The 19,536-nt window shown below is 41.9% G+C and overlaps 1 long non-coding RNA gene across 1 annotated transcript in view; it reads left to right on the top strand.

Annotated features, from left to right (window-relative positions):
- Window positions 1-19,536, top strand: part of LOC112987615 (uncharacterized) — a 701,714-nt gene that overhangs the window by 387,326 nt on the left and 294,852 nt on the right. Inside the window, exon 7 of the long non-coding RNA XR_010391477.1 lies at window positions 2,117-2,213. This is a non-coding gene — a long non-coding RNA (uncharacterized LOC112987615). The remainder of the gene's footprint in view (window positions 1-2,116; window positions 2,214-19,536) is intronic.

The following is a 19,536-nucleotide window of genomic DNA, read 5'->3' as shown; positions in this document are numbered from 1 at the left end:
TAAAGGTGCAGGACCATAAGGTAGGCTCAGAGCCGCTGCAATGTGACAAAACTCCACATATGAAAGGCATTATTTCAGGAAGTTTTAAATATAAATTTTGTTTTGTCAGAAGGCTGCAGGGCACACATTTTCTATACTGTCAAGCTTGATAGTAACAATATTTATATTTCAAATAAAAAGATTAAATTGCAGTCTTATGTGTTTCTGGTTTTCACATAGTTTTTACCAGTGTATCATAGTGTTCCATATCAGTGTGTCATCGAAACTTTTTTTTTTGCTGACACCAGTTTTGCTTTATTGTAATATTAAGTCTTGTACTGTCAGTCCCTGAATTGAAATAATGAGGGCAGACAGTCGTCTTGTTGACTTACCTGTATGTTCCCTTTCCTCATAACCCTCCCCAAAAAACCCTGGAAACAACACAAAATAAAAACAAATCCGTTCAAGAAGACAGTAGTAAAGAAAGAGATTTGGAGGTTGCTCACATGAAGTATCTGTGTGTGTGTGTGTGTGTGTGCGCGCACTTGGGTTTGTGTGCGTGTGTCATTTTGCAGTTTTAAGACCCCACTTGCAAACTCCTGTTCGTGTGCCTACCGAAAGGCTTGAGTAGCTTGCAAAAAGTTTCAAGCTTAGTATGAGAATACGGATGGAAGAGGAGGAGAGGGCAGAGACATTTCTGAATATTTTCATCTTCTCTATTTGTTTTTAATATTAAAAGAACTATCCCGAAGAATGAGTGTGTTGGTTGTTTTGTGCTGCCTGGTTGGTAGTTGTGGACGTTGAGCTACCACCCGCAGGCCCATCGCTCTCCCTTGTTCACAGCTTGGCAGCCCCGGGGCTTGAGCCCGGGCTTTGGTTCGTGCCATCTGTGCTGGTGTTGGGCTTCGCAGGGCGATGGGCAGAAATGTGGGAAGGTTCTGGCTCTGGCGGGGATTGAAGCGCCAGCTGGAGTCGCTTCCCCTGCCAGCCCGGGCTCGGCGGGCTCCTCCGGCGTGAGCGTGGACACCGCAGTCCTTGGGGTAGTCTGCAGCTGGCCAGGACTTGCTGTGCCGATTCCCCCCACTTCTGCCACTGTGTGGTGATGATGGTGATTTTTCCCCCCACTGTCGCTCAGTGCCAGCCAATGCTTAGAACTGCCCTGACCGTGATGCATTTGACAAACTGCATTAATCAGAAAAACAATTCAAAATTTGGCAGTTGTAGAAACTGCTCAAGAATTGCTATCAACTTGGGCATGATGCGAGCTTGATTCCTCTCTCCCTGTTGCTGTTCAGTGGCACTTCTTTCTGTCACTCGAAGCCTTTGGTCTGTCATTTGGTCAGTCATGATTTTACAATGATGACGTTAAAAGTAAACACCATTCTTGATAATGCGTGTGATGGACTTAGCTGTGTTGCTTATACTTAGCCATATTGCTAAGGCAACTTGCAGGGACCCAACTGTAAAAAGTACATCTCCATGAACCTTGGCAGGCAGGAAATGTTTACTTCTTTCGTTACTAGTTTTTATACCAGGAAAAGCAAACCGCCCAAAGTACATAAGCTAATGAGTGACAGATCTGTCCATGTAACTCTCGTGAATGTCCTTGCAATTACTCAGTTCTCTCCCCGTTTTATGCTGTAATATCAACGCTAAAGCTGCCCAGAGAATAACTTCCTACTAATGGAAACCTGTGGACATTGAAAAGTTATTCAGAGTTGTTTAAAGCCAAAAGGGTTTTGAGTCTGGGATTTTTTAAAGTGCTACTGATATTCTACAGTAACAATCTTTTATTTCACTCTGTAACTGGCCAAGAACTTTTTAGCACACTGTAGAAACTGGTTAAAGAGTTTCATGGATTATGTGTACATGAGGATTAAACGTCAGAAAACGATTGTGCCTAGTTAAGAACATCCTTGCCTTTTCCCATGTATAAATCTCTGCCTATGCGCATCATGCTCCCAAATTCTTTGCAAAAGTGGCCAGCCTGGTGAATTGGTCAAGGTAGATGCATCAGGGGAAGGTATTTAAAAGTAAAGCTTACATACAGATGGAAAAGAGACAACAGGTGGCATTATTCATTTTATTCGCCGGATCTGATCTTGCCTAACACCCCCCAACCACTTTTTTCTTTCAGATTGAACTGATGGACGTACAAATCAGGCTATTGCAGCACACACATTTCAGATGAGGGAGGCCTATTCTGATGGAAACATCTGGTTTCATTATACCGGGTAACACCTGCATGAAATTACATCTGCGCTGAAAGTCCTTTAACAGAATTTGGTAATTAAACTGAGGCAATATAATCAAAGAAAGGCATGAAGAAGGTGATACATGAAGTTTCATTCTCTGCCATGTAAATAAGCTGCATTAGTATATTGGGTCTTTCAAGAAATGGTTAACATCAACAGCTTGCAATTGAGTAGATTTCATGTTAAAAATCGCCTTCCATAGTATATCCATAATATATATTCTGATCTTCCAAACAAATCTCCAGGGTGCTGTTTGGATATATTGCACTTAATAGCATATTGTTTGGAGTGTACAGTGTGTGGGTCCAACTGAGTTTTACTAGGATATTCTGTGGCTCAATTTCCTTTCAATATGCAACTGTGTCCTTTTCAAATTTTACTTTAAAGGCTCATATAATTGATTGCCTTGGTGGAAAGCCTTTGTTCTTTGCCTTATCAAATGGGTTCTGAAGTGCAAGGCTAGGCTTCAACTGAGCACAGGCAAGGAGCTCACGCAGTGTAGCGACACCCATGCCTCAGTGGGGTCTTTGAGATGGTTTGGGGTGTCCAGCCTCCAGGTTCTCCTCCGTCTGTCCTGTTGCTGTGAACTGACCCGTATCTGAGCCTGCAACTGGTTGAAAATGGATTTTCTGGCTTCGATTCTTGGTCGTCTTTTGAGTCTCCTCAAAGGAGATGGTTTCCCCACCTTGGAGTAGGTTGTGTGCTAGCCCTGCACGGCGTACAGGCACTTCTGGCTTTGTTTGTGCTATATTCTGCCATCTGGCTATGTCACCTGGAAGGCATAAATAAAGCCATTGTTTCGCTCATTCTGTCAGGAGTTGCATATATTTTCCTTGTCAGAAAGCAGAGAATAATAGATCCAGCAGAAATCACAAAATAAATGCTACTACTGTTAGAAACAGACCAAGGGCAGCAGAGTTAATGCTCATAGTTTTAGGATGAGTTCCAGCAATTCTTTGTGGAGCTGATTGACATTTTTTCACAGATTCCCCCTCCCCTCCAAAGCTGACCTTTTGGCCACAGAAAAAAAATTAAATGAAAGAATTTAATCTTGGTAATAAATGCCCTTGCTAAGATTAATAAGTTTTCCAGACCTTCTCTAGAGAAAGAACAGTCCTTGGAGCATAACTGGAAGTCAAGGGCTCATCTTGGAAGTCAGCTTTTAGGTAGACTGTTTCTCTCTCTGCTTTTGAAGCAGCATATTGCTAATCACCTGACCTTTGAACAAATGCAACTTATTTGTTCGGGATACTTTCATCCATGTTAATCCAGATGTGCCTTTTAAAAATATATTCCTCCTGTTGATTGCTTGATGTTCTCAGAATGCCTTTCCATGTACATGCCCTCAAGGGTGGGACACGGAGCAGTGCTGGATTTGGGAGAGCCGTCAGGGAGAAGTAAACTCCAGAGCTGAAAGGTCACCTTGTCAGAAGTATGTCAGGATGTTTTAAACTGGTGGCCTCTGCAGATTGCTGCTACTGTCTCTTGCTACAGGTTGAGGACCAAAGAGCTCTTTACAAGTGAGCTGTGTTTAGAGGTAGAGACTAGAGCCAGGAGCAGGTTGCCAGCTTCCTAACTTACCCTTGAGACACACCTCCCATGCAAACTTGCTGTGCTTGTCCGTTGTGAGTGTAACATGTATAATGTCTCCATGCTAGTGCTTTCAACATGAGGCCGTTCAATGCTTCGGTCTGAGAGCCAAGCGTGTGCATGGCGTCCTGGCTAGCGCAATAGCTCACAAAAGTCTTTCCCTCCTTCTCTAGCATCTGTAAATACAATGGAGATAGTGTTCCCTTGCTGTTTGCAAAGGTAAAAAAAACCAGAAGACAGTGGCAATAAACTTTCTGCAAAACCCTACTCCACTGAAGATTTAAAGGATTGACATTTGCATTATATTTTTCCACACCCAGTTCTCCTCATTAGCTGGATATCTTTATTCTCTAAATATTTACCACCTAAACCAAATTTACAATTTAATTTGCTGCATAAAATCATTTATTGACTGATAAAGCTCATTACTAAGGCCTAGACCAAGCTGTAGCCTGCCACGGCAGTTTTAATTCTTGTAGCAGCAGGCTACTGCAAGAGAAAAACAATCCTGTCACGTTAACGGCAGGGGTCTAAATTATTCAAATACACTAAATCCTCCCAGAACAGTTCCCCTGCTCATAATTTGTCTTTTCTCGCCAACAATTAACTAGCAGTATTCTAAGTTAACTATGCCAACTCTTTTGAAATTTCAAGGAAAATGGAAACATACATGCAACAAATGTTTTTAGAGAAGAATCCATTAAAAGGCCAATGATGGGAGACTTCCTAGAAGAATGTAATTATTTAAATGGATCCATGGCTTTCTTTAGTACAGAAAGAAGTTGCTGGATATTTGTGTATGTGGATGGATGGATTTGGTACTCACTTTTGGTGTGAAATGGCATATTTTCATCATTATTTACACCTGCTGATGACCCATTCAAGTTCTGATGCATATCAGTTCTGTTGAACTTAGAGGAATGTCATCTTCTGTCTCCTCACTTCTATCACAGCATTTACCGTCTTCATGATTACGCATTGTTATAAATAATTGCAATGCTAAGTATAACATACTGTGACAGGTGAGGCTGTAGTATGCTGTGAACGTGGTGAAGATAGACAGATATGGCTGGAAGTAGCTGATACTGGTCATCCTGAAGAAGCTGAAGGCCTGATTCTGTCTCAGTTGGGTCTCTTGGATTCTTCTTTGCAAGTCAGCCCACTGAAATTGGGCTGGTAGGTGTTTTTGAAATGATTCTCTAATTAGGGCAATTTGTGAAGTTAAGAAAAAGCAAGGTTTCTGCTGTCGTATGTGTGTTGATTTTTGGCCCACTGATCAATTTGGTTTCAGTCCTCTGCATATTGCAGAATATGGGCTTGCTGTTTCCCTTATCTGTACTTTATTACTAGCTCTAGGAGGTAATAGACCCTATTATGCCTATGTGAATAGACACACATACACACACTGGAAGGCTGAGCAAAGGGGCATGTTGCATCACTCCACTGATCATGAGGAAGAGTTATGGTTTCCTGTAGGGGAGGAATGCTTTTGTTCTGCAGAGGACAATTCAATTCATGTCTGTCTTTGTGTATGTATGACAAGCTCAGCCCATACATCACATTCAGTGATGGGCAATAGTAAAGTCTTCAGCATTCTGGTGTCTTGTATAAGTATTGCTGCTGTCTAGCACTTTACACTGCTTGAGAAAGCTAAGTCCAAATTTTCCGTGTCCCATTCATTTTCTCCTTCCCATTTTTGTGGCAGTTCCAGTGCAGAATAGCTTCTTGTGCAAGCCTCCAAAGTTAAAATGATGGCTCCAGTTTGTGACCAAATAGCTTTGACATTGTCTGTACATTTGCTTGAGTTTATAGAAGACTTTGCTTTTCTTATTTAATCCTTTAATGTTAGGGCAGTGTCATTAATGCAGTAATTCTTTCTGGTGTGTCTGTAGTGACAATAGTAGCTCTCCCATGAAATTCTCAATTTTTAAACTCATAATGGCTTTTTTTTTTTTTACTCTCTCCTATGCATTACTATAGCATGCATAGTACTTTAATGCTGGAAAACGGTGCATCTCTGAAAGTACATGTAAAGATGGGATGGGGTTAAAATATATAAAAGGAATACACAAGGTTATGCATTATTTGGTACCTCACTTTTCTAAATGTCATGTATCTGAGACCAGTGCATGTGACTGCTCGTGGCACTGGTTTACCCCAGAAGCTATGGCCTGTGTTTGAAGTGTGCTCTTATTACACACTCTGCTTCCCTGCTTCCAGTGTCTTTCTGTGTTCTGCTGATGGGCTGCTGTTACCTATGGACCACGCGACAAGAGCTGTCCTTCATGTTTTAAACTGTGTCAGACTGTGCCAGACAATGCACCATGAACTCGGTTTTTAAGTGGGTATGACTTTAAAGCATCACCTTTCCCTCAGAGGAGTTATCATCATTCATGAAAGATCATTTATCAGCTTTACCTGTTTCCATTACTCATGTGCTGCATCTTTGATGGATTTCTCATCTTATGTTTCTGGAATACATGTGATGGCATCTCTTTCTCCCATAACAATTTTATTGTGATGACTGAGTAGACCGTAAGCACCTCTGAAACCAGGTACCTTGTCCATCCATCTTAGATCAAGTATTATTAGGGGACTATGTATGAGGAATTTCCGATATATCCTTCTGGCTAAAAGTACAGCTTCTAACTTCTTAATTTCTCTTTCCGTGAGACCACTGTCATTTTCTTTTACAACTTTCTGCTTCTACTGTCTCATACTTCTGGGCAGTCGCCAGTCTTTGGTTTGTCCCTGGAGGAAAAGAAGCGTCTGTACCGTAAGAACTGAGCGTTTTCCCGGTGTGGTGTGATTGACCTCCATCCAGTTCGTATTTGATAGATGGGATTCTCCCTAGTATAAATCAAGGAGATTGCAGTGAATTTGGTTGAACTATGCTGATTTACACCGCCTCCAGGTCCTAGCGCCGCAATGCCAGATCCGTCGCTTCGGGCTGTGTCTGACGCTGTGGCCGGTGGAGCGCGTGCTGGAGCACCGCCGTGGGCAGCTTGACCCGGGGTGGTTTATTCCAGACGTGCCCACAATTGCAATAAACCCTGGCTGCTCCGAACACGCTGTGCTAGCTCCTCTGTGTGTGTGCGGCTTCGAGGCTGAAGTTGGTTAATTGTGGCAAATGTGGTTTTCTGGGACATCTAAGGGTTATGTCACTTTTCGAAAAAATCTCTTTGATCTCGAATCAAAAGAAGAGGGTGGGTTTTTAATGTCGTCTTAACTGTGTGGCTTTTACAAATTAAAAACCTACTTGAAATTGGTTATACAATATGTGCTTGTGTTTCTCTAAGACTGATGAGACCACCTTTGACTCTAAGCTGCTTTTTCTAGCAGATCATCAGGAAAATTTGGTAACAAACAGTTAGGAAAAGCTAGAGGGAGCTTTTGAAATAGAAACTGTGCTTTTCTCTCTATTTTGCGAGCCAAGGCTTTAATTTACAATAATCACAATAAGGGCAGAAATGAAGCAGCTAGCGTGATGTCTCATGTCAGTAAGCAAAGTGCTAGAAAAAAACCACATTTTTATTCTGTCTTTGTCACTAAAATAATCCCGGTCTTAAGTAGTTAGTATGAAGGGTCTTATTCATATCCCACTGATTTGGCTAGAATCTTGGAATTTACTGAACTCTTGATTAAACTGTTTGTTTCTTATTGCCTTGTAGCTGTGTATGTATTTTTATAATCTAAGGACATTCTTCTCAATTGTTTGCACCGTATGCATTCATTTTTGCGTGCTGTGAGCTAGGACCATGTAGGTGAGAAGGTTTTTGAATTAATGGAGCCTTTCTTTTACCAAGGAGATCTGGCACTTTTAACAGATACAGCAAATGTAAACCTATAGAAAACTAGTCTTGCTGGCTCGCTTTGTGGATTCCTTTGGAGTAGCCTGTGGACTTCAAAATATGTCTGAAATACAAGCTGGGAACTACTACTGCTATTCAGTGGATTTTGCATTTTGTTAAGCTAAGGGGTGAAATGTTTAAAATGTGGTTTTTTTTAATCCTGTTTGAAAATCTGATTTTGTAGATCTAGTAACTGATGTAACAGACATGCATTGGAGTCTTTGTTGTCCAAATTATGCTTTTTCTGTCAGAATTTTGTGGTAGCAAGAGTAAAGACATTGATGAATTTCTGATTTCTGCAAAATCTATTTGATGCTTTAAGTAGTTTGACAAATTTATCAGAGTTTTGAAGAAAGGAAAAAATATTCCAGCTTTCCTTAAACAATAATATTTATCATAGCCCCTATTGTCTGGATGAGACTGAAGGAAGAACGTTGGTGGTACCCAGCTTTATTTCATTCTTTGTGAAAGAAATGAGATTTCTTATTGTGTGTATTCATATGATAATAAGCTTGGTCTGTTCTAAGCATAACCAATCATCGCTGTGTGTGGGTAAGTTACTTGCCAAAATACCTGCATATGGGAAAGACATCCAAATACCATCACTTTATTTTATTGGGATTTCCTTATAGGTACTGTATTCACAACCACAGTATATATTTAACTTTCCCTCATGCATATATACATGAGAGAGAGATTACATTTTCCAAAGCAACCAGTGATTTGGTGCAATCAATTTTTGGAGGGATAACTTAAAACAATTTTAAGCAACCATATTTTCAGGGAAATAAATGCCTCCAACTTCTGAAAAAAATCTCTTCATCAAGTCTCTGGTTTAGCCACCCAAAATCACTAGTTGCTACTTGGAAAATTTAAGCCAGAAGTAGCTAGATGAAAAAAAAAAAAAAAAGTTCAGAAACCAGTGGCAATTATTACTCTTTTGGACTGCTGAGCTCTTTTGGAAACGTGGCTATTTATTTTAATACGTAAGCAGGAACCATTTTGAGAATCTGCCGGGTACTTTGCTGCATTTGTTCACGTGGGGAAGTTCACGTGGGGAAGGAGGAGACCCGGCTCTGCACGCTTATAGAGCCAGAGCTGCGCTGGCCTCCCACTCCCCGGGCTCCAAAGGCTCAGAGTAGTGGTGAGATAAATGCCCGCGAGCAATTGCCATGATCTCATTTTGCCTCCATCTGTGCGACGTGCAGTTGTTGGCTCACGAAACCCCGTTTGACTCAAGGCTACTGTTTGCATTTCATTTCTGCAATGTGAGCTTTTGAAAGTCTCATCTGATAAGGTGTGAGTAGCTGCTGTGCACATTTAGATCACTCGACCTACAGCTTGACGCGCTCTGTCCTAAATGGGACTTTTCTGCCATTTCCTTCAAATGCTGCTTTGCGAGGAAGTTAGTCTTCTGTTCCTATCATTAAATATGCCTGAATCTTTGGGGGCACATCACAGAGGTTTGAGGTTTTGATGGGTTGAAGTCTGCCCTTGGATACAAATGTACAATTTCCAGTGTGATCTGCAGAGAATTAATCTGTCTTTAGCAATATTGGGTGTAGCGTGTCTAATTCCCATGCACCACCCTGAAAATTTCCACCACCCCCACAAATGGAAAAGGAAAAGAGGACTATTCCACTTATTCTTTTTTATATGTAAATGAGACTTAAAATAATTGTTTGTTAATGACATGGGTTTTTTGTTGTTGTTTGGAAATATCTCTTGACAATAATTTATCCTGCAATTATTGTTGCTTAGTCCTATCCTTATAATTAAGGCCAAGAAAGTGTTGTTCATCACCTCATTAAATGTTTTCTCTTTCAGGATGCCTGACTCTCTTTAACACAGCCAAGAGCTGATAAAGCCACTTGTATGCAGAGCTGGCTGCCTGCAGATCTTTGATCTTTTTTTCCCCCTTCTTCAAGAATATGACTTTGTGAAGTAGTTGCTGCTGCAGTTTCAGTTTGTTGTTTTAAACAGCTCAGTTGCTATAAATACTCATTCACTTTGATTTTCAATTGCCCTTGTAAGACAATTGTTTTTTGTTGGATTCCCACTGAATAGCCTGCCTGCCTTATTCTTTGGCTTTTTAAAAAATGAGATTAAAATATAACTTTCTTTTTAAGCTTTTCCACAGTTCATGTCTTCCTGAAAAGGGAAAATATCAGACCTGTCCTGCTCTAATAACTGAAGAATTCTTTGCACTTCTGTAATGTCTCTCCCTTGGTTTTATGGGGAGGGAAGGGCCTTGTCTGAGGCTGTGCAACAACTCAGCAGCATCTGCCAGGTCTTTGGTAGAGTTCTTTAGCAGAAACCTCACTTTATTCTGTTGTACTTTTCCTCCTTTATGCATTTTTTTGCATTTGAAAATAATCTGGTATCAGAAACCTGTTTCTAGAACCTGTTCTGCTGTCTGAGATATCCGGGGTCAGGCTCGTGCGGAGATTGGCAGAGCTGGCAGAGCTACCTGGTTGTTAGTGTTATTTTTCCTACGAAACTGAGTTGGTCTTATCTTCCATCACTGCAAAAGTGTCTGTGTTTATTATTAATACTCATTTTTATTATTAGCCAGAGCCTCACAGTTTGTAAAACATGTCTGGAAGTTGCAAAGAGACATAAAGAATGGGCGTGTTCCACTGATGACTTAGCGTGGAGCTGAAATTAAGGAGTTTCGTGTGTGCGTTGGTGGGGCCTCTCTTTCTACTGCTTGGTAGAGGAGAAACTGGCATTTTTTGCAAGAGAGAAGTACATACATCAGGGACTTTAGGAGCTTAGTTTCTAGAGAAAATTAACAGGACTTTTTCATCTAGGACCGAAGCACCTTTGAAAATGTTTTGGGGGCTCTAGATTATTCACCTTGATCTTATCTCTTGCTGTTCCTGAGAAGTTTGTGTTTCTTTTGTGAAACATTCCTTGCATGGTTGCTTTCATTGCGGCTCTCCTTTGTTTCCCTTTCTCCACCGTTCCCCCAGATAGAAAAAGGACCTTAGCAAGTGTGAGATACATGCAAATAAGATGCCCTGAAATAAGAAGAGGCTACTCCTTACTCCTCTGCTCCAGGTTCTCCCAAGATAATATAAAGTAGCAGCAGTGTATTAATAAGCCCATGGTGCTTCAAATACCTTCTTTCTTCTATTTTCTTTTCCTAAAGAAAGTGCCAGTGTAGTAACATCTGCAATCATTTATTGAGTACTATTCAATGCTTTGAATAACTTTCATCTGCCTCATTTAAAGAGCCTATCAATGACCAAGGATACAAAGCCAGAAGCACATGTTTAGGACCGTGAGTCATCCCTCAGTTTTTAAGGGGGCTTCTCACCCACACAAAGTTCAGCTCACGGTTAATGGGTCTGGATGAGCTGGGGCCCGTGAGCCGAGTGCAGCGCTGTGATTCTCTTGGTGGTGACGGTGCAGGCGGGGAAGCTTTGAAACCAAAGGGAGCAGCAAGCACTCCTCTGCTAAGCCACTTAACTGATTAAAATGACCCAGTGATTCATTTAAGTAAGAGATTACTTGCTCCGGCTTGAAGTGCCTAGTAGTAGTTGATCTTGACTATTTGCGTAATCTAATATAAGTGAATTTCCCTGTTAGCAGAGACAGCTGTGCTTATACCTGAAGGGTTTTTGTTTAAAATAAGAGTTCAAGTAAAACCCCATCCCTTTCCAGTGGTCCCTGGGCTTGTATGTGGGGTAGTCCCCAGGCAGAGAAGACTTGGATGTTCCTCCTCCTGCTTTATTAAATCAAGTGCTTGGTGGCGGGGTAAAATTGGGATTGTGGTGATGAAAAGAGAGGTCACTCGTTTTATGCTAAAGAAGAGAGTGCCCTAATAGCAGGTGCTGGTGGTCCCGTGAGAGGTCAGTGTTCACACACCGCTGCGATGCTCCGGGATGTGCTCTGTTGTGCAGCGAAAAGAAATGAGTTCGGTGTTCAAGCAGGAACTGGACATGGTCAAGGAGGAGACGTCTGCTGGGATCTATGAAATATTGAGTCACCCCCTCTGGGCCAGGAAGGCGGAGGGTGGAGATGGGCCTGGGGGAGGATGCGCAGCTACCTTCTCCGTACTCCTGCGGGAGCAGCTGTGGTCGGCCATGCTCCACATGGGATACGGGGCTGCAGGGTCCTGTGGTTGCATGGCCATTCACGTGCCCCTGCAACTTCAAATTCAACAGCGTTAGCTCATTTAGGTGAGGACTATGCTGCTACGAAGCATAAAATAGTGAAAATACAGCTTGCGGTAGAGTCCTGGAGAGGGGAAATCATCTGTAACTTGACCCAAAAGCTGTATAACTCCTTGTGGAGTGAAGGGAAAACCCCTCATAATGAAATAAAAATGAAATACCTTTTTTGGATGTGCCAGGGCCTTAACTGGTGAAATACTCTGGCCTCTTGTCAAAAATCCAGTTAGTCATGTGTATTCACATGTGTGACCCAGATTCGCACTGGGTGATGCAGAAACCAGTGGCCCACTTGAAAGCAGACATTTGCCACGTAGCTCCAGACCTGCTGCCTAATTCCATGGTGTCAACAACGAAAGAAATTGGATGTCCCATTTCAGGGAAGAGAGGCTTCTTGCAGCTGAGGCTCCGGGCAACACGGCAGCTCTGACCCAGCCAAGTAGACCACAGTGATCCTCCTTCTGCCTATCAGCTCTTTAGTGTCCTGTGTCCCAAATCCTCCTCCTGTCCTTAACTATACAAGTGGAAGGATCTTCCAGACCCTTGCCTAGAGATCCCGTCTAGTTATGTTCCTTTTATAATGTGAGCTGGTCACCCTTGCTTATCACTAAAGCTTCTTCCGTAAGTCACTGGTGCTGCAGCCGGCACATTTCAGGGGAAGACAAATCCTTTAGCACTCGTTAGAGCAGCTTTAGTGAGAGCTACCTGGCAGCGTAAATCTCCCAGAAATTAGTTAAAAACACTCCAGATCGGAGTGGTGAGTTCCAGATGCTTGAGTGCACCTTGGCATGGATGTATTGTGCACATAGAAATGTGATTGTGCTCCAAAGAATCCTTTTTTTTTTTCTTTTTTTATCAGCTCATATGGTCTACACCTGTACTTTGTTGCCAACACAGCCTGCTGCAGCTTCAGTTTTGAAGATTCACAGGAACAAATCTCAGCTGTCACTTAGCTGTTTGCTCGTGTGAATGTGTGAGGGGGACTTTTGTTTCTTAAGTTGGGAAACCTAAATATTCCCTGATGAATTAATACATTACATGAGCAGACATTTATTTGATTCTTTTTTCATTTTTCTTTTTCCATATTTACATTAATAAGTAAAGGACAAGAAAAAGCAGAACCTTTTTCAAGATTTGGTTTTACCTGCTGAAACCAAGCTAAAAGGAGTAAAATTTGAACACTACCTCATTAAATTAAATTTGAAATTTAAGGATTTGAGATCCTCAGGCCTTATTCTGATTCTTCCTATTTCAGATCAATGGGCAAGGATTGGTTAATACCATCACTTGTGGCCCGTTTCTTTGAAGATAAAAGTAATCCTAATTTTTGCTCTTTTTTTGTCTTGCATTTGTTGGCTTTGTGGTCTGCAATCTCTGACATAGGAGCTGGTAGGATTATAGTTGATTTTCTTCCTCAATCATTCGTACTCAGGTGGTGGATTAAAAATGGCTTCTGTTTTGGCCCGTGTCTGTTGTACACCCTGATTAATAGGTCACCTCAGGAAGCATAACTGGAAAAGCCATTTCTAGAGGTTGAGCAATGCAGCACTTCTCCCATACGTGTTCCATATACGTGAGGGCTATGCTTCAGCGATCTGTCATAGCCAGACTAATAGGAGGCACTGAATACCATGCTAAACACTGCAACAGTACACATACTTCTGCGTAAAAATCATGTAGTGTCTTCATCTAACCTCCACAACGCCATTAAAACAAATGGAAAGTGCTTATCTTTTCATTCCTTTTGATAATTAGGTCTTGGCTATATGGATATATTACAGGCCAAATGTGTTACTTGTCTTTGGATTCTGGTCCATACTTGTCTAAACTGGTAGTTTTCCCTACTGAGAAAAGATGTTATTCATCAGTCACTTAAACAGTTAAGCAAATCTTTTGTGGGCCTGATTCTGAGCTGGCAGTTGGGCATAACCTTTGCTTCAGTTACGTTACTGCTGATTTATTCCAGTAAAAAGGAGAAGAGAATGTGTCCCACTTCTGTGGTGACTAAGACCTACAGGAGAGAGGAGCATGACACATTTTCTAGGAATTTTTTGACTATTTTAAACACTGGCTTAGATTTAGTTTTTAGAACTATGTTGGCTTCAAGATGAAGCTCTGTGCATTTCCAATTCTGATATATACCTGTTGACCCTTCTGTACTGGTCTTTAGTTGACTTTTTAATATGACTTTTTAGCTTTCGAGCAGTTTTGGTTTCGGTAAAATGGAGTGTTGCCAAATGGGTCTTTATCATGTTAAGTTTTATTTATTAACAGCTTGATCCAACTACATTCATCGAAGGCAAGAGCAATGCTCCTATTGACTTTCATGGCATAGGGTCAAGGTCTTATACATGGCAATGGGCAATATGCCAGCAGTAATCAGATTTGTTTTTCTCTTTGGATGCATGTGTGACTGAAAATTCTTGTAGCTGACAATTTGGGAATCAAAATCCCCTCTTTATCAGGACTTGGTACAACTGAGGATGGATTTGCCAGAGTTCTGTGCTGTAGTGACACCACTAGTGTGGGTGTAAGGAAGGTTTAGTTTCCATGCCAGTCTGTGACTTTTGAGGAAATGTGTTGTTGTCTTATGGATTCTGATTAATTGAATCAGTGAATTATGAATCAGTGGTGGCCCACCAACTCATTTTATTTAAACTACTGAAAATTCATAGAAGAGTCAAGTTTTACTTGCAGTCACTGTGGATTGCAGTGGAGCCAAAATTCTGGTGGCTAAATTCCTGAGCTAACTGGTTTCCACTTTGAAGTTAAATTTTAAAAACGATTACGGTGATTAAACCTGGCTAATTATTGTTGTCGTGAACACTAAACCACGTGTGGGGCCTCCAGACTGTCTCAATGTCATGCTGCTTCATTGATTATTTTGTTCCTTTCTTGAAATATGTTGTTCTGGGAAAAGCAGCAGACTGTGGCCTTCATGACATGTCCTAGAGTGGTTCTGGAGTTAAACATTAGATTCAGTGGAAAAAGCAAACAAACAAAAAAAAATCCCTAAAGAGAATAAACATAATCATCTAGGACTCCAAAGTCTGGACACCGTGGTGCTTGCAGCTTGCATAGTTTATGGCCTGTAGCATACATGGGGAAGGAAAACAGGTCAAATATTTCTTTCACCTCTCAGTGCTCAACCAGTGTAGCCCGTGTTAGTCCTACTGCCGTGTACCTTAATGATAGGTCACTTATGTAAAGAGTTCTCGATAAGGCTGAAGCTCAAGTGGGAGTTTGCTGTTCCTGACTGGGCGAAGGAGATGCCGCAGTGCGAGCTGGGCCGCCATCCGGCAGCAGAGACGTGGGCCGGCAGCCCCGGAGAGAGCCGGTGCGCTGAGCGCTCCCGCAGCACATGGCTGCTACCCCCGGGCGCTAATACACTGCAACGACTTTGTATCAAGTCAGGTTTTCTTTTTAATCCATTTTTATTCATATTCTTTTCTTCTCCCTTTTCTCCTCCTCCTTATACCTGTCTGGATTTCTTTCAACCTTCCGTCTGTAATATCAGCTGTTAGCATCTGGAGGTGGACATGGCCTCAGCTCGCACTGTGGTGCCCTGGCATTTTACCTGCAGCACCGGTGGCTGCGTGCAGTTGACCCTGGGACACAATCTAGCTTCACAGCACTGCTGGCACATGTGCCCCAGAGCTTTGCTGTAATTAAAGTTGATTTAAAAAATGAGGAGGTAAGGAGGTAATGCTCCATTCCCCCAGCTGTACCTGGAGCCGGTCGTTCAGGATTGAGAGCGCCTTATGGCTGCAGGAGAGCTTCATTTCCTGGGGGTGTTGGGTGGTGGTGCAATCAAAAGGGCTAAAATTGTATATTAGGTGGTGGAATTTGATCTCCAACATGTAGGGGCAGATTTTAGATGTGGCACACCACGGAGAAAGCCTGCCAGATTTGCATGACAATGTTCTGCTGCCTGGGAAATGTGTAGGACATGGAATGAAATACAGCCTTGGGGAAGCAGCAGTTTTGTCTAAAGAAATGAAGACATACTAATTTAATAAAATTGCGTAGATCTTTAGTAGGTGCAGCTCTGGAACAGGAGCCAGTGTTTTCTTTGATGGGTCCTGTCAGTGAAGAGAAATCAATCACAGTGCACAGACTTGAATTTCAGGTGGTTGATCCAGTGTCCATTACACCTATGCTGTTCCTTCATTGCTCTAAAACAGAATGTGGCACAGTAAGTTTGCTTTTCTAAAGAGAAGCTTAGAAGATGATACACTTAAGTCAAAAGTGAAATTTAAATAAGGATGAAACTGTAGTTTATAGTAATAACTTAGGTGCATATAATCTCCAAATTAAACACTTGTATGTCCTCTGGGACGCCTGGAAGGTAGGCAAACAGCAGAGGTATGTGCCTGTTGGTCGTGCATTAGAAAAGGTTGGAAACTCAACCCTGCTGCCCAACAGGATGGCTGGTGCTGCAGGGCATCTTTATTAGCCTGCTACTAATGGCAGCAGTGATGGGAACCAGGGCAGGAAAATGCCTGTCTATGACTAAGCGAAAGACATAACCTCAGCTTTCATATATGGATTATTGAAGTGAAGCTCTTAGCTATTTGTCACTAGCTGAATAGGTATTTAGATGTTCTGGGAAAAATAATTAAGTCATCACGATGTGAAAACATCTGAAAAACTGATGTCTAAAACCTCAGAGATTTTTCTCTAGACAGCAGCTATTATTTGGGAAGAGTAAATTTTCTTCTAAATGGTTTTCATAAGAAAGATGTTGTTACCAACTCTTCCTGATACTCAGCTCTTTTAGCATTAGGACATTACCCACAGGCTAAGGAGCATATCCTTTGAGCACTATTTGGCTAAATGCTTGAGATTTTCATCTCAGCACTGAGATACAACATTGATGGCCATTTTCAGATTTTTAGGTCTTACCATCATCTTCCTTCAGGCTCAACCAGATTATTTCACCCAACAGTGGTACCGGGTAGCTTCTAAGTCACTATTCAGACAGAGATCCTGAACTGCCTTCAAGAGGTGCCTCGCTTATTTCTCTTGCTTATATAAGTAGCATAGCCTATGTTGTGCATTATAGGCATTATTATGCATTATAGGCTGTGCTACTTATAACTAATTTGTGTAAGGTGAATGAGGCACAAGGCATATAGCTTTAAGAAATCACTGCATTGCCTCGAAGGGTGCTACCTATTGCTGGTTAGTAAGTGTTTGTTTCTTTTCAACACTAATCTCCCGCAAAATACTTGACTTAAAACACTGGAGGCTTACAGAATTGATGTAGACGGGCAGAGATGGCTCAGTGTATGGCTGACCTTTCCCAAAGGCAGTCTTTTATCATGCCTCCCCCAGGAAGACCCATGATAGCACATTACTTCATTTCATTTCTCTCTGGAACGTCTCCTCCTGAATTCAGAGTCTGTTGCAGCTCCATGTGTTGCAGTCTAAAGAGAATGAGGAAACCCTGTAAGTTGTTCTTTAATTTCCTTTGCTATAGTTAGATCTTTGGTCAGCCAGGGTCACATGGTGTTGCTTTTGATTCCCCAGTGGATTGGTACAGCTTTTCAAAACCAAAGCCAAGGCAGGAGCAGTGGAGCTGCCCAGCTCCCAGACAAGCCCTCCGCACTCCTCACAGCAGCCGTTGCTGCCGAACAACGAAGCTTGAAGCTGTACGTGGCTCTTCTCTCCCAGAGCCGTTGTGCTTGGCTCTCTTCTGCCTCCCAGTCCCCACGCCCCGTGGTATTGCTGGTGCCCCCCAGCACCTCACTTCCTTTCTCATTGCTGCTCTGCACAGTCCACATCTCCTCCACGAACAACTTGATCTTATCTCATGTTGCCCTCCTATATCTCCTCCTTGTAACAACTTCAAAACCCTCCTCATATCTGATTTCCACCTTTGTCTTCTCTCCATCTCTTCTGTCTCCAGTTCTTGAAGTGTGCATTCAGCTACAGTTCAATGTGATGAGCTAGCAAAACGGGTGGATGGTTGTGCTGACTAACTCGGGATGTGGCTCTGCTGTAATCCTCGGATACGTTTTCCCCTCCTTTGCTCCTTTGTTCATGGTTACCCCTTACTGTGCTCCTGGAATTTCTAACCCGGATGATAAATGAGGACAGTGGGGATTGTAAAAGATAAGGTAATAATAGAAATGAAATGTCAGGGCAGGTCTTTAGCTGGAGCAAATCAGCTGCTGATCTAAACCAGCTGGGGATTTGGCCCACTCTAAAATGAAACTGTAGGATAGGAAGGATCTGTATGATTTTTTCCCAAAGAGCACTTTTGTCATGATGCCAGACTGATGTTTTTGTTCTTGTTTTTAAAAATAATATATTTTAAAATGATTGTCTCATTATTGCCCACCTGTGGTCACAATATTGGTTCTTTCAAAAGCGAATATGCTGAGTCCTTAAGGCACTCAGTGGTGACTCCTGAAATGGCTTCATTCAGCACCTGGAGTTTCTCTGTAAAATTGTTAATCCAAAAAGCTGCAAGACGCACGTTTGGTCCACTACCCAGGTCTTAGCGGCTGCAGAACACCTTAGCTCAGAATTTAATGGTTCCGGATCAGACTCTGCCTTGAATTCCACTTTGTGGTTTTGAGGTATTTGCCTACCTTAAAAGTCACTTCAGTGTTAGTTCGGAATTGTGACACCTGCTCTCCGCTAGGGATTATTATGGAGATTATCAAAGTTTTTACATTATGGGGCCAGTGCAGTCCATCAAATAGCTAATATGAGATATATGATTGGTCTGTGGCTTTGGTATTGTGGTGGGAGGATGTGTGCATTTTGTTCACGTGATGCATATCTGTGCACCAGGTACATCACACTCAAGGTGGGGCTCCTAATTTTTTTTTTGAAATTTGATGGAAGGCATCAGGACACCCCATTCCTCCTCCAGGAAAGAGGACATTTAGGAGTGAAATATTCTGCCATGCAGCATTTGGTTCATGAGCCACAGATTTGGCAGTTTCAGTTTTATGCAACCTTAGATAATTATACCCAATATCAACCAAGCCTTGCACAGCACAGCTTCAGGTTATTTCTGTGTTTACTCCCTTGCATAACTGGACCAGGAACGAATAGGGAGCCAAGAGCTTGTCTTCTGGGTGCTCTTCCCTGCAACGGCTGAGTTTTCTAGATGGCAATCTGGAGTCTGCAATTGCTTGCAGTCTCTATCAAAGTGTAAACCAAGGAGATGGTCTTCACCAATCATTAACTACAAGGCTGGCATAAAGGGCTAAGTCTGATAATTGTACTTCTAAAAAAAAAAAATGTCCACAACTCTCACGGTAGGCTCTGTTCAGCCTCACCAGTCATGACATGTCCTTTCTTGCACGCAGCAACAAAAATAGACTCAAGAGCTGAAGGAGGGAAAAAAAAGAAAGAAAAGAAAACCCAATTTGTTCCCTATTAAGCTGCTGAAAAGCTTAAACCCATTTCTATTCCAGTTAGTAGCTAAGTGAAAATGTAACTGCTTTATATATTTCACTAGAATTAAACTTAAACCTACAGAATTAGGTTTATTAATTTCTGTCAGTGCTCAATGGGGAAATAAGAGTGCCCATTCATTAAGGATACACAATTACTGCAGACAAAAATGAAGCACAGTGCTATTAACCATAATAAAAATGTTGAACACTGTAGAAATTTTCATTAAATAGAACCTATTCCTTATATGACTCTACTTAATCCTTT

This window comes from Dromaius novaehollandiae, chromosome 13 (genome assembly GCF_036370855.1).
Source record: "Dromaius novaehollandiae isolate bDroNov1 chromosome 13, bDroNov1.hap1, whole genome shotgun sequence".
Lineage (NCBI taxonomy): Eukaryota > Metazoa > Chordata > Aves > Casuariiformes > Dromaiidae > Dromaius > Dromaius novaehollandiae.
Note: the sequence above shows the minus strand (reverse complement) of the source record. Positions and strands in the feature narration are given on the sequence as shown.